This window comes from Fukomys damarensis, unplaced genomic scaffold, assembly GCF_012274545.1.
Source record: "Fukomys damarensis isolate Sample0158 unplaced genomic scaffold, DMR_v1.0_HiC HiC_scaffold_13, whole genome shotgun sequence".
In the NCBI taxonomy this organism is placed as follows: domain Eukaryota; kingdom Metazoa; phylum Chordata; class Mammalia; order Rodentia; family Bathyergidae; genus Fukomys; species Fukomys damarensis.
Window position 1 is genome coordinate 21,997,431 of NW_022900925.1, and position 27,290 is coordinate 22,024,720.

The 27,290-nt window shown below is 46.3% G+C and overlaps 1 protein-coding gene across 3 annotated transcripts in view; it reads right to left on the reverse strand.

The window, feature by feature from the left end:
* Window positions 1-27,290, reverse strand: part of Ccl1 (C-C motif chemokine ligand 1) — a 107,830-nt gene that overhangs the window by 22,419 nt on the left and 58,121 nt on the right. Inside the window, exon 6 of one of the 3 annotated variants that reach the window (XR_004516970.1) lies at window positions 26,300-26,378. The exons of the other annotated variants lie outside the window; for them this stretch is intronic. The gene's annotated coding sequence lies outside the window, so the exon portion shown is untranslated. Of the gene's footprint in view, window positions 1-26,299; window positions 26,379-27,290 lie in introns of those variants that run through there. 3 annotated transcript variants of the gene reach the window in all.

Sequence of the window (27,290 nt, forward strand, 5' to 3'; positions counted from 1 at the left end):
AAGGAGAGAGCCAAAGATGCTGAGTCCAGGGACATGTCAAGAAAACTCATTTCAGAGGTCACTTGTAACCCTAACCCTCCAGTGAATAAAGCTCCTACTTCCCCCAACAGGACACTGTAGAAGTGTAGTGTGGGATGCTGGGACAGATGAATGGGTTTTCACCAAGCCTTCACTGTGTTCTAGGCCTGCAGTAAGAGCTTGACATGAGTAACTCCATCCAGGCTCCTCCACAGCCCTGAAGGGCAGGCGTCAAAGGGCCAATGACCCCACCCATCTGGCAAGGGAATGGCCTATCTGGCTTCAGTGCCTACACATACTCCTTTACCCAGCACCCCAGAGTATACCCTCGTCCCCGTGGGAGGACAGTGCTGCCAAATCTGCTTCCTCAGGGAAGCAGAGTCCCACGTGTAGATTTTCTTCATGACAGACCTTACTCTAGAACCACACCGTCCTGAGTCACAGGACTGTACTCACAAGACATCTACTTAACAAATGTTTACAGAGCACAGCACACCCAGGTCCTGTTCCAGAAGATAGACATGAAGAAGAGCAGAGCCTGACTCCAGAGCACACAGTGGAAAAGACAGATGCAAGGCCATTGCCCCAAGGGAGACAGCGGTGAAACGTGTGGGGGTACAGGCTGCTCACCAGGTGGTAAGAAAACGGCCGGAGAAGGCCAGGTCAACTGTGCAATTCAGAACTTACTCATCAGAGTCTGAAGGAATCTGAGCTTTGGGGCACAAACCTCTCACACTCAAAATGAGAAAACTGAAACCAGGGTGGGGACATCATTTGCAAATGGCCATGTGCAGCATCAGAGCCCAGGGAGGATCAATAACACCTCTGGCCCTTTCCCAGCACAGCCATTTGCACCTGTGATCAAGGCCAAAGGTGATCGAGCACCTGGAGCCAAGTGACTCAAGGTAAATCCATTATCACAACCATCACAACTCAACATCCTCAGCACACTGGCTTTCTATATCAAGTAAAATTTGACTCATTTGCCCACAGAAAGCTAAAACACTCCTGGCTTAGGCATGACTGGACTTTATTAATCTCACATGAAAGTCCAGAGGCCTGAGGTCCAGGCTCTGCTCTTCAGAGTTTCAGGGACACAGGCACCTTCCAGCAGCTCCATCCTCCCTTCCCGGGTGTGGCCCTCATCCAAAAGCCCAGGCTGAGGGCACCTGCCCAAGCCCCCAGAGGCAGTAGGACATGATGGAAAAGAGGGGAGATGGAAAAGATGGAAAAGCTGGGTGCCCAGCTGTTCTGTTACAGTGAGACAGGAGAAAGCTGGTATTACAATTCAGCTTGGTTGTCAACTTGGTTGGCTTGAAAGCACACATCTGGGTATGTCTGAATGGATCCTTCCTCCATGAGACCCTGATACCCTATGCTCTGCCTCCTAGCTGCTGCAGAGTGAGCAGCTTTGTTCTACTACATCCTTCCACTATGATGCATCTTACTTTGAACCAGCTGACCATGGACTGAAACCTCTGAGACCATGAGCCAAATAAACCCTTTCGTCCTTCAAATCGGAAGTGTCAAAGATTTGATCCTGCAATAGGAAAGTTAACTAATATTGTTGGATATTTACCTTTGACATTCACTTCTGAATTCACTTTTTGGATCCTTCTTTCCTAGACCCTTTCTGGATCTTTCCTCCCCAAAGTCCGGATACCACTTGTAGGCCTTTGCTTGATACTGATTGCCTTACTACAGATTGGGGTATGACCACTTTCCTTCCCTTCTTCATCTACCTTGTGCACAATCCCCAGCTCAGCAGCAGCTTCCTGTTTCCCTGGTCAAGAGGAACAGGCTTGATGGGGGAAGGGGTAAGAATGGCAGGAAGTTGTCAGAGTTTGTGGCCAGGATATGTATGTAATGCCTCCTTGACACCCAAGGGAAAACATTAAGTTCAATATATATGCAGGCAGATGGTGGGATGTAGAATTTAAGGGCAATAGCATTTTAGAGCATTAGTTTTAATCTCATAAAAATGTGAGTATCCAACCAATTTGACCTACAAAACAGTGATTTTTTAAGGCACCACCTATAGACGGTTGCCAAAGCTATAGCACTGAATTGGATCACCAATGACTGAATATAGGTAAGATGTAAAGTCCACTGTATAAGTCCTGGAACAATCCACTGTTCAAATATCAGGAAGATGAAGAGGAAACCAGGAAAAAAAAACACAAGGAAGGAGGGAGTAGGGTAGGATAATAGGAAGATATGATATCCTGGAAGACAAGACAGGAAAGTATTTCAGGAAAGGAGGAGTAATCATGTGAATCAAGTTCTTTTGAGAAACCAAGTAAAATGAGAATTGAGAATTGACCTTCAGATTTAGCATTAGTCACCGGGAACCTTGACTGAAGTTATCAGGATGGATTCAAGAGAGAATAGGAAGGAACTGGAGACAGCAAGTACAGACAGCTATTTCCAGATTACCTGTTTCTTAGCTCCAGAAAAGGCTGCTTTGTCAAACATGAATATGTCTTTGAAGATAGTCAAAGAATTAGAATAGAACACAGAATACTTTATGGCTTTACTAGACGGAGTGAAATTCTAATAATTAACTTCTAATTCCTCTTCTTCAGCAGTTGAGACCCTTACCTGAGAAATTATGTCTTTGGGCTGAGCCCACCCAGGACTCACTGAACCTTGACTTTAACTTCCCCGGCCCCACACTGTTTTGGCTGGGAAGATGATTTCCATATATCAGTATGTTTAATATGAATTACAAAGATTATCCTCTTTCAATGTTTTAAAGTTCAATTCTACAAAGTTATGACTTTAAGCAGAGTTCTTTCTACCTGTGTTTCTCAAGAGAGTTGTTGGCGTTTCCCATAAGCCTGCTAAACACCTGCCTTTGTTTGCTATTCTCTGGAAGGACTTCTACTCTCTCAGGTTCTACATCTCCCTCTGGGAGCTTATTATTGACCTCAAGACATGAACTCATGTCTTCAGACATCAAGCACCATGCCCTTTCCCCGGTTCAGCTCTGGCATCTGATCCCTCATTTGCAATCTTTGGGAAGATAGCACCTGCAGTTTAATTGATATGTTCGCCCATAGATTACTCTGCATGGCAGCTCTGCCTCCCCTCTGGAGTGTACAAATAAATCATGGCCGCTAGAAGGTCAAAATGGAATTTTTACAACCACAGGAAATGACAACTACTTAAACCATCTCATCTTGGAAGAACCCTGGACTGAAACGCCCCACATAGACGTGGCCCACAGAATCTGTGGGATCCCTAAATCTATTGTCCAAAGCTCTGACCACTTGGGCAGCAGCATGTCCATGCTGATAAAGGACACATGTCATCAGTGTCAGAGCTGTTTGTTTGCTTGAATTTTTTAAAGGTCATTGTTTAAAGGGTAGCCCCCTGTGGGAAAGAATGCATGAGAATTCTGTTGAATTTTTTAAGCCTGTGACATTTAGGCACTAAATGGTATTTGAAAGCTCTCTCTGCTTCTATCTCTATTTTTGCCCTTCTCTCTTTCTGCCTCCCCCAGATACTTTATAGGGGGGAAAAGAATATTTAAATAATGTATGATGTTTTTATTGTGCAATATGTTTAATTTTTTAAATTATACAATAACCTCGAGATTTAAAAATATGGTTGGTAGCTGTCCTTGAGAACTTGTTGCTTTGTGACCTGGGCTGAGGGATGGTTTCAACTCAGCCCATTTACAGACACCAAGTGATCTTGACACATGTCTCCCTCCAGGGTTGAGCTCTTCTCCATTCTGTGGGCACTGACTCCCTGCCCAGCTCCAGCGCCAGGCTGCAACAGTGAAGAAGCTGGACATAGCTTTAACCAGAGGCTGAGACAGTGACAGCAACTGCATGGCAGATAAGTCCCACTGTGGTTTCCAGGAAGAATCCACAGGGCTGGGAGGCTCTGCCATTGATGATAAGAAGTCCAGTGACCTCTAGTACAGATGTCACTGCTTCGGTGAGACTCAAAGGTCTGAGTGGAGGGCTCTGGCTCACCTCAGACACCAAGCTGATTCTGCCTTTGCGAAGTAGCCCAGGTGCAGCCCAAACTCTTCTGAAAAGTCACCTGGATGCTCTCCAGGACTCCGTCTCATACCTGATTAGTGCTCCTCAGAGGACTGCAGCAAGAACAACAGCAAAAATGACCTTAGCAAGGACAATGTGAAGACATCCAGGAATGACTGCTCACCCCACAGCGCCAACCAAGATTACTCGCCTTGCAGCTGTAAAGTACAACCTCTGGGAAACCAAAAAGGCCGACTTGCAGAGTAAAACTGCTTAGCATAAACTACATGGTGGTTGCAGAACTTCTGCCTGCAACCAAGTGTGTGTCATTATTGTCATCATCGTCCTCCCACACATCCCTGAGCACAAACTCTATGCTAAGCATGATGGGTAATCTTGACTGTCAACTTGATTGGCTAGGAGATTAATAAAGTACACTTCCAGGTATATCCGGGTGAATCATGAGGCTGTGACCTTCAGGGCTAAATGCGTCCCCTAGGCCCTTATCTCTGACTTCTCCTGCTCTCTGCTTCTCAAATTTTATGAGTTGAGCAACCTTTCATTCATCATGCCCTTCTGTTGTGATGTTTCTGCCTTGGCACCCACAGACCATGGGCTGAAACCTCTGAAACCATGAGCTAAAATAAACTCCACTTCCTTTAAGATTATATATATATAATCTTATATATAATCTTATATATATATATATATATACTTCCTTTAAGATTATATATATATAATCTTATATATAATCTTATATATATATTGCATATAATATATTATATATATTTGATATATATTTATTATAGATAGATATAACAAGTATTTTGTCCCAACAACAGATGGCTGATATACTAGGTATATAAATTTCAGTGTTTGCATGCAGTGTCTCATTGAACCCTATGACAAATACAAATATTAGTTATAATTATAATTATCCTTCCTTTATAGAGAAGTACAGATTGAATATTGGGGCTGAGGAGCCCTTTCCCCTCCACCCACTTGAGCTGAGGTGGAACCCTAGGACCATTCCTATAGAACAGACCAAGGCACGTGTGGACCTTTTCCTTTTGTGCCCTTTTGGGGCCCTTCTTCCTCTCTCATTTGCTCATGATCTTCAATAAATGGAATTGCTTTATTTTGGCTGTGAGGTGTACACTTTGCAATTCTTTGCTTGGAGGACACAAGAGCTTGGACGTTCTGCAGGACTCTCCACCACACAGTTACAGAAGGACACTATGGCTCAGGAAGTGGGTTAATTAGAACATGGTGAAGTGAAGATTTAAACTTAGATTTATTGGCCCCCACAGGTCCACTTTTATAATTTTATCCAATAGTGCTTTAAAAGTTAAGAATATTATCAAGTTCTACAATCTTCCTCAGGAGATTTTTTTTTAATGCCCCTCCCTAGGGCACTCAGCAGAATGTAAAGAAGGGCAGAAAATCACTGCTTTGAGATGTGTTGCGACATATAAAGAGCTCAAACAAGATACATTCCCTAGTTCCAACCTTGCTTGCTAAAACATCGTAAGTTAGGCTTAGTTCTAGTCCTTCCTGTCCAATGCTTATGTGCAGAATAAAAGTGACACCCAGTGTCTGAGCTGAGACACTCTTTGCTGTGAAAGAAACAGAAGCTAACCCAAGTTTTCATTCAACAAGATTGTTTAGGTAAATAGCTAATGATCTATAAATATGGGGTGAATGAATGAAATAGTATTTAAAGAAAGGAGGAAGAGGACCGGAAGAAACCTGCGGTAGGTATCCTGTGATATCTAAGGGAAATGAGGACATCAAAGCCTCAGGAAGAGCAGGAACTGTGGTCAGCTCTGGTGACCCCAGAACAAAGAGGTCAAGACAAGCAAGGGCAGCAACTGGATCTACCAGACCCCACTCCACCCATCCACACACACCTCTCCTGATAACGCCAGGGGAGTAGCCTATTGTGAAGGTTCATAGGTGTGCAAGTGTGGATGTATGAAAGTGTACGCACTGGAGAAGCTGAGGCCTCATACAATACGTTATATGAGATGTCAAAAGCTGAAGGAAGGGAAACTAGAGCTTACTTTCCAACTTCCATTGCTACTCATGATTCAAAACAAATATGACTGTTTAAGCCCATTCTTAAAGTCAACTGCACAGGAGTCAAAGGAGTGAGAAAGGGGAAACTAAAATCTACAAGAAACTGCAGGGGGGTGAGTATTGTTTTGAATTGGTGGGGAGGATAGAGAGAGATCCGGGCTCTGGCCCTGGTTGGAGGAACCCCACACAACAGTGGAATATAAAAGGCAGGGCAGGTACCAGGAATTCTGTTTTCACTCCTTCCCAGTCCAGTTGCCATCTGGGGAAAACCTATGGTGACACAAATCTCCTTGCCTGGGATCCTCGGGAGTGAAACCAGAGCAGGGCAGGGTGCTCGTGAGGGTCTGAGCAGCAGATGGAGCGACTGGCTCTGGCTGGCACTGCCTCTCCCATCCTGTCTGAGCTTCCGGTCTATGGAATCACAATTTATATAGTGTGCCCTCCGAACACTGCTCTCCCTGGGTGGCAAAGGTGAAGACCTGAACTGAGAGTTGTCTTGTTACCTCTTTCCTGGGGCGCCCCCCACCCCTCAGTTCACCTCTTTCTACTCGCTGAGCTCACAGGAGTTGAAACAAATGGCATCTGGCCTCCATAGCAGCACTTCCTGAAGGAGAAGCTAATATTCCCCAGGAAAATGAGCTCACAAGCCAAAGTAACATGACAATCGTGGAACACACATTTCAATAGAAAGGTCCTGTCCTTCCGGTTCCAGAGGCCACGCTGCGTGGAGAGTAGGATCTGAGCTTTGTGAAAACAGGGAGAAAGGGGACTAATCCCATTACCCAGCGAGCAGCTGATAGCAGGTAAGCCAGTTTCTACTCACTTAAGGTAACTTGCTTGATTTTCACCTCCATCCTTCAAAATAGGACTTGTCACTTCCATTTCACAAGTGACAAGCCAAGGCTCAGAGTGGGCCTACGATGTGTTACAGAACATCCGATTTATCACACAGATTAGTCTTAGACCTGGGCTCTAGTGGTCAGGACGTGCTGGTTTAAGTCACTTCCTGACTGTGTGAACTTGGCCAAGTCAGTTAATTCTCTGAACTCAATTTATTCCCCTGCAAAACACTGATGAATTCTCTCTAACTCATCAGTTTGTTGTGAGTTTAGAATAGTTTAGAATAGTTCCTGACACACACATACTATGCAATAAATGTTGGTTGTTATTTTAATTAGTTTCAACTGGATGGTCCTTTTATCTATTCTGTGATTTCTGGCAAAATGTAATAATTCTCCTTTCCACTTGTTTAAGAAGCAACCAGTTGGAATTGTTGCTTTTACTTCTTAAATAGGAGAAGTCAGCTCACATATTGTAGAAAGGAAGAAATGACCAAGTTCTGAAATCAAACCCTAATTTTCAGCAGAAGGCACAAAAGGAGAAAGCAGACACTTAACAGAAAAAGGATTCCTTTAAGTGCCCAGAAAGAACATAGGGAAGGCCTGGTGACTTAGCTCAGTGGTTCTGCCACCTACCTTGCAAGCAGAAGGTACCAAAACAAACAAACAAACAAACAATCAAAAAACCACAGGCATTATCATAGAAAGGATCCTATCCCAGGACCTTATCTGATCCAGAAAAAAAATCACAGGCAAATACTGAAATATTAAATATTGGGGGTGCTTTCTTAACTAAGGGAGCACCAATGCAATGTAATATTATGAAACTCTCAAAGCTTAGGTATACAAAGGCATTAAACTAATTCACACATGGAAACGCATCTGTAAAATGCTTGAACACAAAATGCACAGTACAAAACTGAGTAAACCATGATGCAATCATAGGAAAATATGATCATCTGTGAGCCTGTAAAGACAAAGATAAAAAAAGACAGTGAAATGTGCTACCATTCAGGGAATGTGGGTAATTCTTGAAACTTTTTTGAAGTTATGGTTCTTTCAATAGAAATGTAAAGTACTGAGGAACAGAATCATGTTGTACATTTATGTAAAAAAAAACTCACACCAATGCAAATCTAATGGTTTTCTTTTGTAGAAAATTAATCTAAAACAAATATAATCTTCCAAAGACATATCATACCTATATAAAAAGACAAAAGCCACCTACACACACATACATGACCACAGAAGGACAAGTGGATCCTTAAATGTCACTGGACTGAGAAGCCCTTTCTAATCAAGAACCTCAGGACAACTGACACTGATGGAGGAGGGCACCAAATGAGTACTCTGCGACGATTTTCATGAGGGGATCTGCATGATGTCCCCAAAGTAGGCAGTATCATTGCCATTTGCAGATGAGAATGTAAGGCTTAGCGACTACCCGGTATCACACAGCTGGTGGGTGTGGCTCCCACCTAACCACAATCTGATAGGCACCCCTGATAGGAACAATCAGATAGAAGATCAGCGGTTTTGGAGGTTTTTCTCCATCAGCCCCATCCCCCACCATTATAAGCATCCTTGGGCAAGGCACCCACCTCCTCCCCACCCCAGGAGTGTGGCCTGCTGTCCTCCTCCTGCTGAGGCCTGCACAGTCTCCTCTGTGTACCTCAGAAGCTGGCACTGTACCTCAGCAGGCAGCCATGTTTGGTAAAAGAGGGTAAAGTCCAGAATTCCCATGTCTCCCCTGAATACTCCCTGTGACACTGAGACCTTGAGACAGCACAGCGGTGTCCTATAGAATGCTGGCAGTTGTACGTCTGTGTCATGAGTGGCAGGAAATGTCATCCTAGCCACAGGCTGTTGTCTGTGATTGAAATGGACAAAAGATGTGGGTGGAAATTCTGAAGGATGAGGCATGATAGTAGCTGGGAAGATATCAGAAATAAACCTGGCAGAAGGGTGCCTTCCTTGGTAGCACACTCTGGCCTGTCCCAGGGCCCGGCACGTAGCATTGTCAAATTAAGATTGCAATAAATATTTGTTGAATGGGTGGGTGATGACTAGCCTGAGAATCCACACAACTTTGGTTTGACGGTAACACAGGCATTCCAAAATCAGCATGCACTACACTGGATGCACGATCTGCCTTCCCTTCCCTCAGCACCCTCTCCTCCTCCATGGGCGAGGAAAGCCGGTCCACTGGTTATCCAACCAGTACTCACTGTTATCTTTGACTTCTTTCTGTCCCTCTGGCCCATCTCATCAATCACCAAGCCCCAGATTTTCTCAAAATTAACTATCATTAAATTCCGCTGCCTATTAACTAAGGTGGAGTGATTGGGGTCGTAGACTCAGCAGTCAAACTGCCTGAACAGGTTTGTGCAGTTTTATGCCCTTTGATAAATCGCTCAGCCTCTGGGGTGCTTGGTTCCTTTAATTGTAAAAAGGGAAAATTAATGGTACAGATCGAGTATCCTTTATCTGAAAGACCTAGGACCAGAAGCATTTCAGATTTGGAGGAGAGGTGTGACTATTTACATATGTTTATTTACATATACATGTGTGTATTTACATGTACATTTATGTATATGGAGAGAGCAAGAGAGAGGGAAAGAGAGAAGAAGGGGGAGAGAGGGAGGGAGAGGGCTCGTAGGAATGGCATCCAAGTCTAAACACAAAATTCAGTTGTTTCATCACCTTATCCAAAATAGTAATTGTAGGGCCAGGGATCTAGCTCAGTGGTGCCACCACCTTCCTTGCAAGCACAAGGGCCTGAGTTTGATCAGTGGTACCAAAACACACACACACATACACACACACACACACACACAAACCAAAAACAAAATAGTGTTTGCATACAATACTTTTTGCGTGCCTACGTCTTCACTGGAACCTGTCATATGAAGTCAGGTGTGGAATTTTCCACTTGGGTTGTCCTGTTAGTGCTCAAAAAGTTTTGGGTTCTGGATTTTTAGCTAAGGGGTGCACAACCTGTACCTACCTTGGAGAATAAATATGAGAATATAGTGGGAGGAAAAAAATCTTCCTCCATCTGACTTAATACACAATCCCATTTACCAGCCTCCCTGCTCCAAGTCCTGACAACTGCCTCCTGGTGCAGTCAGAGGCCCTATCTGGAATTCAAGTCTATTCTGTCACTAATGATGTCTGGTGACAAGAGCCAGTTGTTTGGAGTCATAGGATCTTAAAAGTAGATTCGTGTGTGTCCATTAAAGCAGTTGTTACTTAGATTTTCTCCTCCCCAGTTTTCTCATCTTAAAACACCCTAGGCAGGGTTGCATGTTGAGGATTAAATCTGATCACACATGTGACAGTCCCAAGCTGGGGGCCTGGCGTGTTTTGGGCACAGGCAATCTAAGCTCCTTGCTAAGCAGGAGAATGGGGCAGGGAAGTGTAGGATGAAGTTGGGGTCCAGCCCTGGATGTGGGGTCTAACTTAGTGGAGAAAGGAAAGTGGGCACGGAAGGGTGCTATGAAAATTGGGCCAGCGGCCCACCATGGAAGCCCATCTCATTTCATCAGGAGGACCCCAGGAGCACTGGCCACTGTGAGTACTGCAGGTCCAAGCAGCCATCACCAGGACACTGTAGGGCTGGCTCCTCACCACACTCCCCAACCCCCTACACACATGGCCTGGGCATGACCCACAGGCAGCATCTCACAGGTGTCCTAGGAGACCACACTGTGTAACTGGGTTGGGGAGGCCCTGCCCAGAGGATCTGCCTTTGCTTAATCAATGGCCCAGCAGCCTCCTAGGACTGAAGTATTCTCTGGCCATCTTCTCTGTAGAGAAAAGGTGGCTGAAATTGGCTTCAAATGGGAAGATTTACATTAATTACAAAAAATAAAGTCTAGAAGTTTTAAAAGTCCAAGGGAAGAAAATGTCCAAGAATGGAGGCTTTGTGCTTCTAGCTTTTGAGCTCTCAGAACATGTTTAGAAAGCAAGACAGACATGGTCAGTTCTGGCCTGGGGCTGGGATGGTTCTAGGATCACTTTTAAATAGCAGATGACCTTTTTGCTGGTCCAGAACAACTTTTGTCAGTTGTCTGATGTCACTCCTCCTTTGGTTCCAGGCAAAATGGCATTTGGGGAGAAAATTGGCGCTTGAACTGGAATCATAGTGCTTAGCAACTGTGAAAGGGTTTTTCTTGGTGGAGAGTATTGTCTGGAGACCTACAGTTACTATTCTTCAGCTCACATGGAGCCGTAGAGGACACCGAAGGTCAATGTTAAGGAGAACCTCACTTACAGAAACGTGCTAAAGCCTCCCAAGTCTAACAGGTACAGGTACTGTATGAGGTGCAGTTGAAACAGGGATATAGACTTTGTAAAGATGAGAAGAGGATGTAGGAATGGGAAGACAGGAAGTAAAAAGAATCAAGATGAGATACGTATATGTACCAATAACCCACCATGAATATGTTTATTATGTGCCACAAATATAGAAGAGTTATGTGTAAACTAATAAAAATTATATGGGCATTTTAAAAATAAAACAGTCAATAAATAATCTTTTAAATTATAGTAAGAGACACATGGCCATTAATCCCCCTCAAAATATTCCTTCTCTTTTCAAACGCACTGCTCTCATCGTTCTAGCCACTTCCTACAGCAGTTCCGGAAGTCCTCTTCTTGTGAGTGTTTTTAGTCGCACCGTTGTGTCACTGTTTGACTCGAAATATTTGCCTTTTGTGGTCATTTTGACTTTGGGGAAGAGCCAGAGTCACATGGTGCCAGATCCAGTGAATAAAGGGAATGTGGAGAAGCCATAATGTGTGTACCAGTCTGCCTTCATGTGGGATGGCCCTCAGGAGCAGCATTCCCTGTATTTTTTAACTGCTCCGGGAAGGAGCAAAAATGATGGGGTAAGTGTATTCTGAGCAAAGGGGAACAGTTTGAGTATTTTGAGGGCATTAATGATGATGTGTCTTTTACTATAAAGCATTTTGAAATATTCAAACACTCAACATTTTTGATCACCCTTTTTATATGCACATACAAATAAACATAAATATAAACACATACATATATACATAAATATATATGTAATTTTATCTGTATATGTACTTTGTAGATATGAATGTGAAGATATGTATATAATACGTATACATGTTCGTGTTCATGTGAGTATTTATATGCACATGCATGCATCTGTAATCTACTTATGTATGTATAAGTGTAGGCACATAGATGATAGATAGACCTTCTAACATTAGGTTTCATTATCAGTCTCATTTTATAGTTAGGGAAACTGAGGCTCAGAAAGGTTGAATGATTTGGTTCCCAATGCTGATGACTCTATGCCCCTGTTTTTTACACAGTGTCCTTTCCTAAAAACAAAGCATAAACAGGTAGAGAAGATAAGTCTACCTCCCTGAAACATGACTTACAAATTCTGCATGCGATGACCCCAAGAATCTCCAAACTGTAATCCTGGCACACTCTGGGCAGAGCCATGTGGTCCAGGTGTGTGAGACAAAAGGATCAGAGAGCCAGCTCCCAGGTAAGCTGCTTGATGAGCCCAACCCTCGCTTTCCCAGCCTCCCTCTGTCATCCCCTGATGTGAGGGTCATATAACCCTTTACAATCCTGAGCATGAGATTGGGAGGGAGTGTTCTGGACTCAGACAGATGGAGCAATGATTTCCTTTTAGTTTCCATTGCAATGTTGACCGTTACAAATTGCCTCCTCATAGAGTAAGCAGTACATTTCTCTCCAAAGATTATTGAGCAGAAAAGCTGTTATTACAATATCCAGTGATCTATTACACCCTGTAATAATCTTAATCACACTCAGTTAGCATCTCTGGGCAGTCCTGTGCCCTGCAAGGTGGCTTATATGTGAACTTCACCCGAAAAACAACCAGGACAGATAGGTGTGTGCCCCCACTGGAGTGTAAGCTCCACAGAGACAGACCTGGCATCAGAATGGCCCTGAGGCCTAAGGCCTTGGTAACCAGCCCAGTGGTTGGCATGCGGTGAGCATTCAGTAGTTATTGAGGAAAATGATAGATGAATGGAGGGAAGAGAGTTGGGAGGTTGGATTGGAAACATCACAAGCAGGATTTGAGGGCCCGTCTGGTTCTGTAGTCTGTGTTCCTTTAGCTATATTTTTCCCTCTTGCCATTACATTTTGTTCTCTCTGAGCCTTTTTCTTCAATCACACCTTTCAAAATTTGTGTGTGCCATTTCTTGGACTGGTTCTATTTATTTACCCGGAAGGGGATTTGCATTTTCAAAGTTCACGGGTCTGCTTTCGAGTCAAAGTTGTTTTCATGTGTGTCATTTCTCTGAGCCTTCACTTTTTTACTTTTTATGGCCCAATTCAGATTTTCTCACTTCTCAGGAAGAAGTGTGGATGGGGCTTGGGTGGCAGACAAGGGTCTTGGTCATGTGGTCAGTGAGATGTGGGTGGGATTTGGGGCCAGTCTAGGATTGCTCATTTGAAGGCCTACAGGCTTCCAGCTGTCCCTCACCTCCTTCAGCAGAGTAGATAGTGCTCACACCTTTTCTGTCCCCATTTGGAGGACAGATAAAAGGGCAGGTACATCCTGGTACCAAGTAACCTCCAGTCAATAGTTTAAAGAAAAATGGTCCATTGTTGTTGTTCCTCCATGTCCAGCAGGGGGCTTCTAAGGACTCTGCTCTGCTCCTAGCTCCAGGCTTCAGACTGGTGGAACAGCCCCAGTCTGGAATGCTGACAGCTGTTCTCAGACAGGAGAGCGTACTCTACAGGATCTTACACCACCAGTTAGATGCTTGGCCCAGAAACAACATATGTCGCTTCTACTCATGTCTCCTGGCCAGATCTGGCCATGTGATCCCATCCAACTGCAAGGAGGCCAGGAAATGCAAGTCCTACCCTGTGCCCACTGGAAAGGCAGAAATAACTGATGAACAACATTAACAAGCTGCACATTTGCCAAGACTGTTCCCCATGTTAAAACCCAATCCTGGTTTTCTCTCACCACAAAGAACAAGTATAAAGTATGAGCCTCAGATCAGAGCACATGAGGCTCTCCTAGGCTGTCCTCTGCCTGCCTCCCCCAGCCTCATGTCCACAGCGCTCCCTCCAGTCTCATGACCCAGACGACTGAGGTCTTTTATCAAGTCATGTGCTTGCCTTTCCGTGTAGGCTTCCCACTGCCTGATCTGCCTATTCACTCATCCTTGAAGACTTGGGTCAAATGGATCCTCTTCCAAGACAGCTTCCACTGACCCCTCCAATTACAGCTGAGTCTCTTTCCCCACAACCCTCAGTGCCCGTCCCTTCTGCTTATTCGTGTGTTTGTATACTCCCTCAATCTAACCTCATGGGACAGTGACTACGTTCTATTCATCTCACAATTTCCAGGCCTGCAATGCCACCTCCAGTCTGAATGAGACATTTGGCATACACTGGAAATATACTAAAGGTACCATTTAGATGTAGCTTATCAGTTTTTTTAAATGTTTTCAATATATGCTGTACAGTTTATGATCCATTTCATGACTTCCCAGAAGATGGGTCTCTCAGTTATGAATTTGCGCTTCTCCTGTGGTTGTTGGATTATACTATCAGATTCAACCTTAAGATTCAAGAAGGCATGTTTCAGAGCAGAAAGCAGAGTCTAGTTTGTGACCAACCTCTATTACACAAGGGCCCAGAGAGCATCGCTGTCACCAAGGCATGGATGCATGCTACTGTCTCTGTGTTCTCACTGCTGTCCTAAGAAGATGAACATGTGGATGGTGATACTATGCCCCTGGACCTGGAAAGGAAGAAACTCCATAAAACTATGTATTATCTAGGCCTCCTTTGGTACATGGAACAATAGCCCTGCTCAAACCAGCTTACAGTACTAGTGGGAAAATAATACTAGTGTATGGGGGCATCTTTTGGAATCCAAGAGCATCAAAGTAGCTGGGTCTTGGAAACAAACGGTGGTAGATAGAATACAAATGATGCTGGGATCTCCTCTTTTTCTCTGGCCACTATACCGTTCTCTGTGATGTCTCCAACATTTTCTCTCCTCTCTCTTTCTCCCTCCCTCCCTCTCTTTCTCTCTATCTCTGAAGACCCGCTTCCTCCTCTTTTCCACTGCACAGGGTGGTAAAATGGTCTCAGATTGCTTTACAGGGAACAATCTAGACCTCCAGAGGGGTGCAGAACAACTCTCCAGGTTCGAAATCTAAGGGTTCCAAATCAAGTGTCCACTCCTGGACCCGTCCTCTGAGCCCAAAGCACAGAGTCCCATGGTCACCTAGCTGCTCCTACCGTGTGAAGAGAGGGGAGCATAAAAATCAACCAAAGTTATGTTGGCCAAGAACCCTTAAGTCTCACAGGGGAGAATCAACATGCAGAATAGCTCTCGACCCAACAGGATGAAAGGGAGAGTGCTGGCTACACAACACTCCGGAGGAGCACATGTCCGAAATACAATCCCAGGCCCGGGCCCCAGTGAGTCTGAGTCAGGAGGTTCAGGCTCAAGCTTGGAATCTGCGGTTCAAGCAAGTATCCCAGGTAATCCTGAAATATTGTCAGATTTGAGAGGCACTGCTTTAGCCTGTACGTCAAATTCAATTTTATGTCCCTGTTTTATTCATTTTTGCTTTTGAGTTTATTACTCTTCCCACTTTCTTTCACTTGATAATTTGTACCCATTCTAGGTTATTTACATAGAGACTTAATTCCTGGTTTTTCTTCTTTCTCACTAATAGAAGCCCATCAGGAGCAATACTTTTTCCCCTAAGTACCGGTGTGACAGCATTCCATAAATTTATATGATATGCTGTGTTTATATCTTTGTTCTTTAAACACTCTGTTCTGAGTTTCTCCCCTTTCCGTGGCTTTATTTAGGACCACTTCCAACGTCTATGTGACTAGATAACCCCTTATTGTTTGCAAAATTTATTCTTAGCTTCATTGAACTATAAAGCAAAATGTTTCTGTCTTTTCTTGCTGCATACATGTCTCTGCATCTCAGTATTTGATGCTTTTCATGGAAAATCTATTCAGGAGGATTAACTGGACAAGTTCAAGATTTGGGTATTGTTACACTACAGTCCACCACCACCACCCCAGAAAAAAAAGAAACACCCTTAACATGTAGAAGGCACCGGTTTGTGAGGAAAAGAACAAGTTCCTTGGAGTTAGATCTGGCTGTGCTTCTAATTAGCTCTGTGTGACCTTAGACAGGCGATTCACCTCCTCAGAGTCCATTTTCTTGCCTGGCGAAACCACGAGTGAAGACAGGCATGCACCTGACACTTGATCTGCCTAGCATCGGTTATGCAATTTGCCCTGGAGAATGAGTGGGATTATTTAGATGAGTGAAAACATCAAAAGGGTTCTAGAGGACTGTAGTGCTCAGTATCCCGGGTGTGCACTGTGGTCTTTCTGTGAAAGGGAGCTGCTGGAAGATAAATATGCTCAGTGAAATCAGACACAGGGTTGTGTCGACCTAGGTGCTATTTGGCACTCAGCAGAATCTGAGCATTAATATGTGAGCATCTTTCCTGGCCGTCTCCTGTCTAACTCTTCTTGTTTTTTAAAAAGTCAGCTCAGAGTCACTGCCTCCAGGAAGTATCTGCCCATCTCCTCTCCCGTCCCCATCCTACCGTGCGGATTCCTAGACACACAGGTCCCTACAGGTCAACCCCATTAGCATCATTACTAGCATCATCTACTGCCTTATACATCTCCTGAACTACAGTCTGATCCTCTCAGTGGGAGGATTGGGATGGTGAATACGAGTGGTTGACACTGATTCCCCAGCACCAGGTCCCTGAAGAGCGTGACAGAGCACCCATACCATCACCAGAGTGGGAAATGAGATGTTTTACCAGCAACTATTTACACAGCACCTACTGTTTGCCATGGACTGCACGTACAGGTGTGAACAAGACGTCACGGTGAGGAATATGGACTCTAAAAAGGGAGTTACACAGTGTGGGCACAAGGGGAGGGCAGCTTGCTGTGAGTGGAACAAAGGGCTGGAGGCACAGAGGACCCGACATTTCTTCCCACAGGGGCTGGCGGAGAAGCTACTAGGAAGATTTGGCTGCTAATGCGAAGCTACAAAGATAAGGAGTTGGCAATGTAAAGAACGGGGATTAGGGAAAGATTGTTCTAGGTAGTGGGAGAAACAGGTGAAATGACAGAAAACTTTTACAAGGAAAGGAGTCACATGGCTGGGGTCTGAGGGGGAGGGTGGCACAAGGAGAGAAATGGGTGACACCAGCCAGGCCTGTGAGCGATGCTAAGGGGTGCGGGCTTTGGAGCAAGATGGGCCTGCTGAAGAGCTCATGCCATCAGCCTGAGTGAGGGATGTTGGTGGTCAGAGTCGGGGTTGGGATGAGGGATGATGAGAAACATGGAAAAGGGACACGGAGAAGGATTGGCCGTGAGGTTGGAGAAAGAAGGGAGGCCATGGTGTTTGGAGACTTCAGCAATGTATTAGCTAGGGTTCTCCAAGAGGAACAGATTTGATATAAAATAGATGCATGATTAGACAAGGTATTTACGAGGTAGGCTCTCAGGATCTAAATCAGAAGACTCTCAGTGGCCACCTGCCTGATCAGAAACAAAAGAATCCAAAATGGCCGTGGATGCACTGGAGGGACAGAGGCAGTAGCTGTGAGAGGCCTGGAAGCTACTGCCGAAGCTAGTGCAAGTTGGTGTCTAAAAGCTGAAGGGTCTGTGCCGCAAGCCTGAAGGGACTGGAGACCAACATCTGAAGGCAATAGTGAGGATTGGGGTTCCTCCAGGGGGAAAAAAAGACTTCCTTCTTCTTCCCTTATTGTTTCATCCACGCTACAGGCCCATTGGTTGGTGCACCCACAGCAGTGTGGGTCTTCCCTCCTCGGTTTACAGCCTACATGTCAGTTATCCACGCCCAGAGCTCTACTAATCCACTAGGCAGCTCTCAGTTAAGTCGAGCTGACATATCACAATTAAACACCACAAGAGGCATCACCCACAAAAGGGGAGGAATATGATGGTGACATTTTGAGAGAAGAGTGGAGAAGATGGTGGTTTGGGTAAGTCACACTTTACCTGTCTTTGGGACACATGAAGGAGATAATATTCAACAAGCATTGACTGTGTGATAACAACAACAACAACAACAACAATAATGACAGCAACTCAAAGAGGCCTTCACAATAACTTCGGTAACTTCAGGAAGAAAGAAACTGAGACACAGAAATGTCAAGTAATTGCTCATGGTTACATGGACACCGAGAGGCAGAAGCAGTATCATACACAGACATCCAGGTTCCGGTTAGGGACCTCAACTCAGGAGAGAGCTACCCTGGGCCTGAATTTATAGCAGGAAAGACATCCCACACATGAGTACACAGCCATCGAAGGCCCTTCAAGGAAGTACCTTGTGGGAGCCAAGTATCCTTTTGGGAGAACCAAGGACGTGGGAGTGACCAGGAGAAGGGGAGAGGACAGCATTGCAGCCTGAAATTCAGGAAGTCAGAGCTCAGAAGGAGGACTATTGGATTTAGAAGTCAGGAGGCCATTAGTTCTCTTAATAACTAGCTACCCTGAGAACAGTCTGTGGAGAAGTAAGGAAAATCTGTATAACAGTGAATTGAAAAGTTATTTGGAAGCAAAGGAATGAGATAGAGAATATAGATGAGTATTGGTGAAGGGAGATGCAAGAGGCAGGAAGCGGTGGTAGAGTTAAAGGAAGGTTTTGAAGATAACAACGTCCGTAGAGGGTAGTGCAGTGTGAGGGGAAGGAGCCAGGGGAGAGCCAGGGCAGGGAGTGTGTGAGCAAGAGAGAGGAAGGGCACCGGCTCACAAGAAATGGGGCCACGCATGGACAGGGATCCTGGCGGACAGGAGGGAGGCAGGAAAGGCGGTCTGGGGAGCGAATGCGAACCATGCATGCACACAGGATCTCCTGCAGCACCGGTGGGGATGACGTCCTTCTCCAGGAGCACTCAGCCACCCACGTGTGACTGGGCAGATGTTGTGCTCACATTTAGAGCTTTGTAGGAGAACATTACCAGAAGACACATGATAAAGAGTTCAGAACATCATCGGCCCCAAAGTGATGGAAGTCGTGTTCTGTGGATCCAAGACAGATAGGAAGGGCAGCAAATCCTCCACCAACACCCCCCACCCGCCACCTACCCGCGGATGACTTTCCCACAGGACTTGCAGGCTCAAGGTAGATTCCCATTGCTCTTCTCTCCCACTTCCGTGCGGTAGGACTGGAGGAAAGCTAGAGAAAAGTAACATTACTCCGCGGGATCAGCCTTGGGACTGCGTGACCCTGGGACACCCTGCCAGGCCAGGCCCAGTGGGAGGAAACATTAGTCTTCCTTCTGCTGAATATCTGAGGGCTTTGGGGAGCACTGCGGCTCTGGCCTCATTGTAATCTCTAAGTACATACACGATGTCCCAGAGTCAATACATAGAGTTAATGCAATTCCAATGTAAATCCTCCTAAGTCTTCTAATAGAATTTGACAGCTCTGAATGCAGGACACTTATTCTTTCAGGTAAAGAACCGTCAAAGGATTTGTCTTTTAACGGCAATGATAGCCAATCCCTTCTGAGTGATTAAGATGTGAACTGTCAATCACTGAAACCACCCTGCACTGAATTTTTTTTTTTTTTTTTTAAAGCAAAGGTCATTAGGAAAGAGAGATTCCTGTGATGGATTTGAACTCTGGCAAATCCAATGTTAGGCCAGCAAAGGAGCGCATTGGAAAAAGGGATTGGTATTTAATAAGCATGACTGGGACAGTTGGCTAACAGGCCAAAGGAGACTTCATTTAAATTCATTTAAATTCATACAGTGTGCCTATCAAATTCAGCTGTATCTCGCTGCTAATCTGTGACCAACCTGGAGACAAAGAACCAGCCTCGTCACCCCTGCTGTGGATGAGGAGATAAATTCCCAGCTATTGAAGATACAGATACCATCGCCGCGCTGATGGACGGGTTCAAATACATAAGAATGATTTTTTTTTTTGCACCACAATGTAATAAAAATAAATATCAAAAGGAAAGCTGCATCATTCCTTATATCTGCTGCATTCCCCTTCCCAGGTCTGCATACTGCCCGGAGCAGATAATGGATTCCCACTGTACGATTCAACCGATAAACGGTCAAAGCAGATGAGCAAAGTTGTACAAGGAAATGGAGCTACTAAATCATGATGTGGAAACAGGTGCAGTCTCACCAGCTAGGGAATACAATTTAGATTCAAGCACCTTTCGGGCCCCGTTATGTGCCTATTAAAGCCACAAAAATAAATATGACAAAACCCAAGACTGGCAGCCAGTGCAAGCAGGGCCTTCAGCATTGCTTTCCAGAAAGGCCAGAACATTTTTTTTTTTTTTTTTGGTTTTTTGAGACAGGGTCTCACTATGTAATTGAGACTGATCTGGAACTCACTATGGAGCCCAAGCTGATCTTGAACTCACAGCGATCTTCCTGCCTCAGCCTCCTGAGCTCTGGGATTACAGGCATGTGCCACCATGCCCGAAGGCTGGAACAATTTCCATAAGCAATCAGGCAACGTGCGTGAGAGCCACCACTGTGACTCTGATCTAGTAATTCCGACTTTGGTCAAAAAAAAAAAAAAAGAAAAGAAAAGAAAAACGTGGTACTAGCAGTACAACCCTATAATAACTGGAAATTGCCAGTAACCCCAAGGCCAAAGGAGAGGGGCCCAGAGAGCAGAGAGAATGAGTTAAGGTGGGGGAATAACACGGCACTGCTATCCATGGAAGCCTTTGTATGAAATATGCATGGTGGTCATTACAGGGCAAATCAAAGGTCTTCCTGGATATTGATAAGGAAGGGGCTTGGTAGGGAACATAACTCACTTAGATTTTAACATTCATTAAGATTTTATGATGAGTTGGATACTAATTTTAGTCATTCATTCAACATTCATTGAGAATCGACCACAGGCGACACACTAGGGATTGTAAGAGGAGGAAGAAATGCTTTCTACCCCCAAAGGCCTTGTAGTCAAAAGGAACTATTGCTGTACATACCACACACGCACTGCGATCAAGTGCAGCAAATGGTACAAGAGGGTTTGATGGGATGTTGTACAGACAGAGGAAGGGGTCTGGGTGGCGTCACAGGCCTTTGTCTGCAGGATCAGGATAAGTCACAGCTTTGGGTGACAATACTCCAGACGGGGAGCAGTATAGAGGTCACAGATGTGGCACACACGTGTGAGTGTGTTGTGTATCCCAGCATGCCTACAGGATGTAAAGAGTCTGTGTACATCTTTCATGGGACCCGGGGTAGACACCTCCCTATCGTCTTCCACCGCTGTCACGCACACCCCAGCCAAACCCTGACCATGTGTATGGATAATGCCACCTCTCTGAATCATCCCAAGCTGTTTGCCCTGCAAATGATGCTCATATTGTACTGTATGCTGCATAAATAGAACTATTTTGAAGCCAGGTTTAAGTAGGTAAGGACTCTCGTTACTATATATGGTTTGCTCCTCATTCAGTGTGGGGGGTTCTTTCCTAAAAGGATGCTTGGATAAGATCCAGCCATATCAAGAGGAAGCACGGAAGCTCCAGTGAAAGTAACCTCACTCGTCCCTCAAACTGCTGGATATAGAAACTGTTGTTCACAAATTGACTAAGTAGGGAAACTGAACATAAGAACTTGAGCCCCTCTGCTGCGGTCAGCATTAACAGGTGAGTGTGTGGTATATCGAAGGTGAGAAGTCATGAGGGCAAACAGCTACCAGTCTCCATTTGAAATGTTGGTGTTTTGGAGCAGTGGGTGCTGTTATACCTCAGCAAGTGTTTGGATTTGACAACGTAAGGCTTAGCATTTGGATCCTAGCATGTGTGCAAGAGGAAAAGCTGGGAAGTCTGGAAAGGAAATGAGATTATATATCAAGAGATGCTTGACAATACTAAAAGAAGGGGCTTAGAGGAGTGTGTGCTTACCAACACACCAGCAGGAGTGCACAGTCTCTGCAAACATTTCCTGTCTGCTGGGATGACCTATGCCACCAAGGCAACATCTTGCACTTAGCTGGGAAGTCAGGAAGGGGCACAAATGAACACAATTCTTCATTCCTGTTACCCTCAGAGGGCCAGGCTGCCTGGAGGGGAGACCAGACTCAAGGTAAAAGGCTGGGTGGCAGCACCTGGCAGCTAGACAGTGGTAACATTTCCAAAAGCAATGGCGCTTGAGGAGCCATGTTTGTCAGTGATGGCGATAAGCAGCAGCCAGCCTAAGAAGCGGACCCCTCTTGTGGAAGTTGTCACTCCGCAGGAGTAGAGAGTCACCTGGAGCAACAAGGCACTAATTATAGGCAACCGAACCAGATGAGAGTCTGTACAAGACACTCGAGTTGGAGATGCTCCTTCGGAAAGGGACGTTAATGTGAAGAGAGCTGACAAGATGGAGTAATGGCAGTTGAGTGCTGTTAACGCAAGTCAGAAGATGCTGTTCTTGAGTCACACTGTCTTATCAGAAATCCATCCTCAAGTTTCTGCCTCTGTGTTACTAATCAATTTGTCTTGCACTACAAACCCTTAGACCTCCCAAGCAATTTGATTGAAGTTTCGTATTTGGCCACGTCATTCCATCAGGAGGTAGGGAGAATATGTGCCATGTTCAAATGGGAAAAGCAGAGCGGGACGTGGAGATGCAAGGACTGTTCATACACACACGACCCCTGCCTCTGCCCTGTGCTGGCTTCAGGGAGGACAGGGAGGAGTCTCAACAGGAGAAGACCCCCAGCCACCAATGTCCACCATGAGCCCACCCCAATACACGGCGTTTCCACCACTCCTCCTTGGAACGGTCCCACCCCGGGGGCTTGTAATTTCAACTGGGGTCATGCAGCAAAGACTGCTGTCTGCTGCCTAAAGTCTGTGTTCTCCTCTCCGTGCTAGGCATATATATGGCTGGACTTTATTTCTCTGTTCCTCTTACAGTCACATGTGGGCTCGTCCTCAAGTTCTTCCCTGGCCCGTGGGAGATGAGCACATGTATGTCCACTTCTAGCATCAGCCCGTTCACCACTCCCACTTGTGCTCCTCTTCTTCACTCAGGTTCCTCTCTGAAGTGGAGACAAACTTTCCAAGTCCCTAGTGGGAGCCCCCAGTTGCAGATGGCAGAGCTTCCAGCAGCCTGGGGTCCCTGGAAACATCAACACTGGCCCCTTCCTGACCTGATCGTACAACCAACCCTACAATAGAAGTAACAAATAGACTTCCACAGTCTCTCAGCCACAGTGTTGGGTTTCCATATTATAGCAGCAAGCATTACACCTACTCAGATGCAGAGTTGAAACTGTAGCCAGCCGGCTTCTATTCTGACCGCCTATAACCCACAGATGACTGCCTTTACCCTTTCCTTGCCTGTGGCCATCAGAGGGATGGTTGTCTCATATGCTGCTCAAGGCTAGTGAGAGAGAGAGAGAGATGTTGTTGGCTGTCTTAAATGGTGGCCTCCTTCAACTACAGCGAGGAAAACGGGATTGCACAAAAGCCCAGGGGGTCCTCCAAGAAGGGAGATCCATCCATGTGGTACCTAACTGATGATCTCCTAGGCCCATGATGAGCTAGATGGTGCCCCAAGGGCATAGGCCTGAGTGACGGGCAGCATGACAGAGAAGTTAGCTTGGAGAAGGTCCCCACAGGCACCTTAGTCGCAGATACCTTTCTACCTGTGGCTGGCACATAGAGTTTTCTTCCTAGAAGGGGATCCCTCCAGCCGAATGTAATAACTATCCTTTCAGTAACACATGGCTGGTCTTGTGATTTTGCTTTCGGGGCCTAAAACTGGTTAAAAGAGCCATTCATATGAGCCACGGGGGAGAGAATGATTCAGACACCTGAACCGGAAACAAATGTCCCCGCTGCAGGGCAGCTTTTGGAGCAGAAGCCTCAGTAACTTTTAAAAATCTTCTTGAAAAGCCATGGACTAATCAGTGCCCAGTCCTGAGATCAGCTCTTGGGTTTCATCCGAGCAGCAGGAGCACGTCCGAGGACAACTAATGCAGAGAGCTGGGAAACCAAGTCACACCCAGTGGAACTGATCATCTGTCCAATCTGGAGAGGCTGCAGCTCCACCTCCCACACCTGAGGCCTCCCAGGTGGGCCAGCGCGTAGGTGCGGTAGAGGGGAGACACACGTGAACAACTGTCATCGAGGAGAGCTGATTCTCTACAGTTACAGCTGTCCCAAGGGTGGAGACGACTGTCTTGGATGGTGGCGAGCTCCCTGTCCTCAGACAGAGGCAAGAAAATCAGAATGGCCGCGTCTCAGAAAGGTTGCTAGAGGGCTACCCTTTGAGATCGTATGAGCATGTGTTTGCAGCATGCATCCGGTCCAAAACCCTGCGCTTCTGAAGCAAGATTCTTTCCCCAGACAGAGCAGCACCTGCTATTTATTTTCCTTCACCTCCTAATCGGTCCCTTTCTTGTGGCAAATGTCCCCCACACACTTTGCAGGAGCCGTGTCTCCTAACCTATGAGCTTGGAGACAAGCAGAGCCAACCCCAGCCCCAGGCATGAAGAGGTTGTAGGTGTTCTCTAAGCTTAAGTTCAGGCCACATCTCTGGTGACAGTGATTATTTCAGGAGTAAGCGGGCGACTTAAGTTAATCCAATCAGAGTGAATTCTGGGCTTTATCTACGAGCTGCCAGGAAGAAAATCTTGCTCTCTCCTCCAGGCCTGGAAACAGGAAAACTGAAAATGTTCTCCTACCGCCTTCTTGCCAGCACCAGCATGTGGGGCTTGAGGATAGAGTCACCAACAGAAACGGGGCTCGGAAGCCGTGAAAAACCAAATCCTGAACACACAAAACAATTAAACAATTAAGCACCTAGGTCCAGCTCTACCTGAAGCCAGGGAGATTTTACTGAACCAACAAATTCCATTTTTTTATCAATGTACTTTCAAAGAGCAGCACGTATTGTATAATATGACAGGTTTTAACAGAAGAATCTTGGAAAGGAGGACATAGGCTCCAAGAGAGTAGTGAAAAGAAGAAATCCACATAGCCTTCAGGAAAGGGTGCAGAGAGAGGGGAGGGGCTGACTGGCCCTCAGCCTGGGACCCCATGGCTGACTCAGCTGTGGGTGATCAAACCATGGATGAGGCTGGGCATTTGTCATTCACATTCTCCCCATTTCCTCAGCCGGAGAAAGCCATCCTGGACATTCACAGCACCTTCCATGAGGCTGCTCTCTGAAGAGCATTATGCGGAACAGTGAAAAATTGGAAACAGTCTAAACGCACAAGAGTCGTGGGCTGGCTCAGTGAACTTGCTGCCTGCAGCACGGCGTTCATGAAGTGCGTGTAATAACATGGAAAATTCTTATGATCGTGTGAGTGAAATCGGGGTATGAAATTGTATAGTCACTCTGAGCTCCGCTATGTGAAAAAGGGAAAGGAAAAGAACAACAGACAGGAAAGACTATGGAAATATATGTACCCCCAAACTAAGGCTTGGAGAATTTTTCTCTCTGCTTTCTTTTCTATATTTGCCTTCAGGTCATTTCTGTAACAGGTGACTGCTCGGTGGGTGTGATGGTAGCGGGTGATGCCCCCCCACACGCACACCCAAGCCATCTCTGCAAAAAGGACTGACGGAGGAGGGCTGTGACTGTCCCTTTGCCCAACACAAGACAGGAGACCTTGGCCAACAGCCAAGTCTGGCCCCAGACGTTTCTCGCAGAGGGTGGGTGACTTGAGCCAAGCCTGTGTCTCTGGCACCCTGCAACCACCTGCATCCGGGAGAAGGTGTCAGAGCAGACGCCCAGGAAACAGGCCCAGCGAGTCAGCACACAGCTCTCACCACCCAGAGCAGGCTCATGTTGAACATGTTCCCCTCTGCCCTCAGTTCCACCGATGGGACCATCTATGGGCCGCCCTGCCGGCGGGGACCCTTTAAGCTGTGAATTGCTACACACAACAGCAAGGCTGCCGAGTTAGAGGTCCTCTCCAGCTTGGTCCTGCCTCAGCCGCATCTGCTGCCTCTCCCACCTCCTCCAGTTAGGCCGTCTGTTAATAGCAAGACAGCGTTCGCTCTGACGGCTCTCTGGGCTGTGCCCTTTCTGCTTGTCATGCAACAGAGTCTTTCTCACAGCTCCTCAAAAACAGCTTGGAAGTTAGAAGCCTCACATGGCTCCATCAGATCCAAGGCATCTTGAAGGTGCAAAGCCACAGATTCTGGTAGTGACTCCCACGGGCTCCCTCGTCTTGATGAGACACATCCTGCCTTTGCCAAGGGCATAGGATTCTTCTGCATGCTTTGAAGACTCTGATCCTGGAAAGCTGGAACAGCCCTCACTGGCTGGCTACTAAGGCTCCAATCGGTGCTGTCTGGGGGTAGAATCCACATCTCAGAGGTAGATAGGAAGAGATTGTAAGAAGTGAGAGCCAGCAAGGCCCTTAAGCAGTCTGGTCCACCTGCTGTTGGGAGAGAGGAAGAAGCCACGGCCAGAGAGAGCTGGAACCTGCTTTAGCTGGTTCAGTCAGGCAGCTTCATTGCCCCCTACCTGTATGCCAGGCCCAACGTTACCTGAAGGCTGGGAGGCCAATCACCTCCCCAAAGCCCCGTCTCTACCTGAGAGGCAACCAGCTCTGTTCATTCCTGCCCTGAGCCCTCTGCCCTCTTGTCTACTTCCCTGGCCCAAGGCTAGGATCCCCAGAGCCCCACGCAGGGAGGGGCACTCTTACCCAGTTGTCACTGCTGTCCTCTGGCTCCTGGGTCTCCCCAGAAACCTGCATGCTGATTACTCCATGAAGACCACTGCCAGCCTCTATAGCTCCCATCGCTGGCTCCCTGGCTCTTCCTCACTCCAATCACTCTGAGCTGAAGAGCCTGGGGCTGCCTGGACTCCCCCAACCAAGCCCCCAAGCCGGGACACAGCACAGAGTTCCTAGGACTCAGTGAAAAACAGTTACCTGGTCACCTCGGGAAACTGGGGCCTCCCAGCACCCCTGGGCCTGTGCCACACCAGCCAAGCGGAGTCCTTGGTGACGCAATTTGGACCTGTTCCTGGCCCCTGTTTTCCTAGCCCTCCTCTTTCTCCTTGGCAAATCCTACCCCGTCCTTCAAGACAAGTTGAAACCACAGCCTCGGTGAAGGGAAATCTTCCCCACCTCCCAAAGACGGACTTAATTCCTCTCACTGCTGCATCCAAAGGCTTTGGTCAATACTTTTACTATAGCACCTGACATTGTGTCTTGGCTCGGGGTTTCTCAACCTCGGCACTTATTGACAGTGCGGCTGGATCAGCCTTTGTACAGAGGATGTTGCGTACATTATAGAGTCTTCTGCAGCAAACCTGCCTTCTACACACTGCATGCCGGCAGCAACTC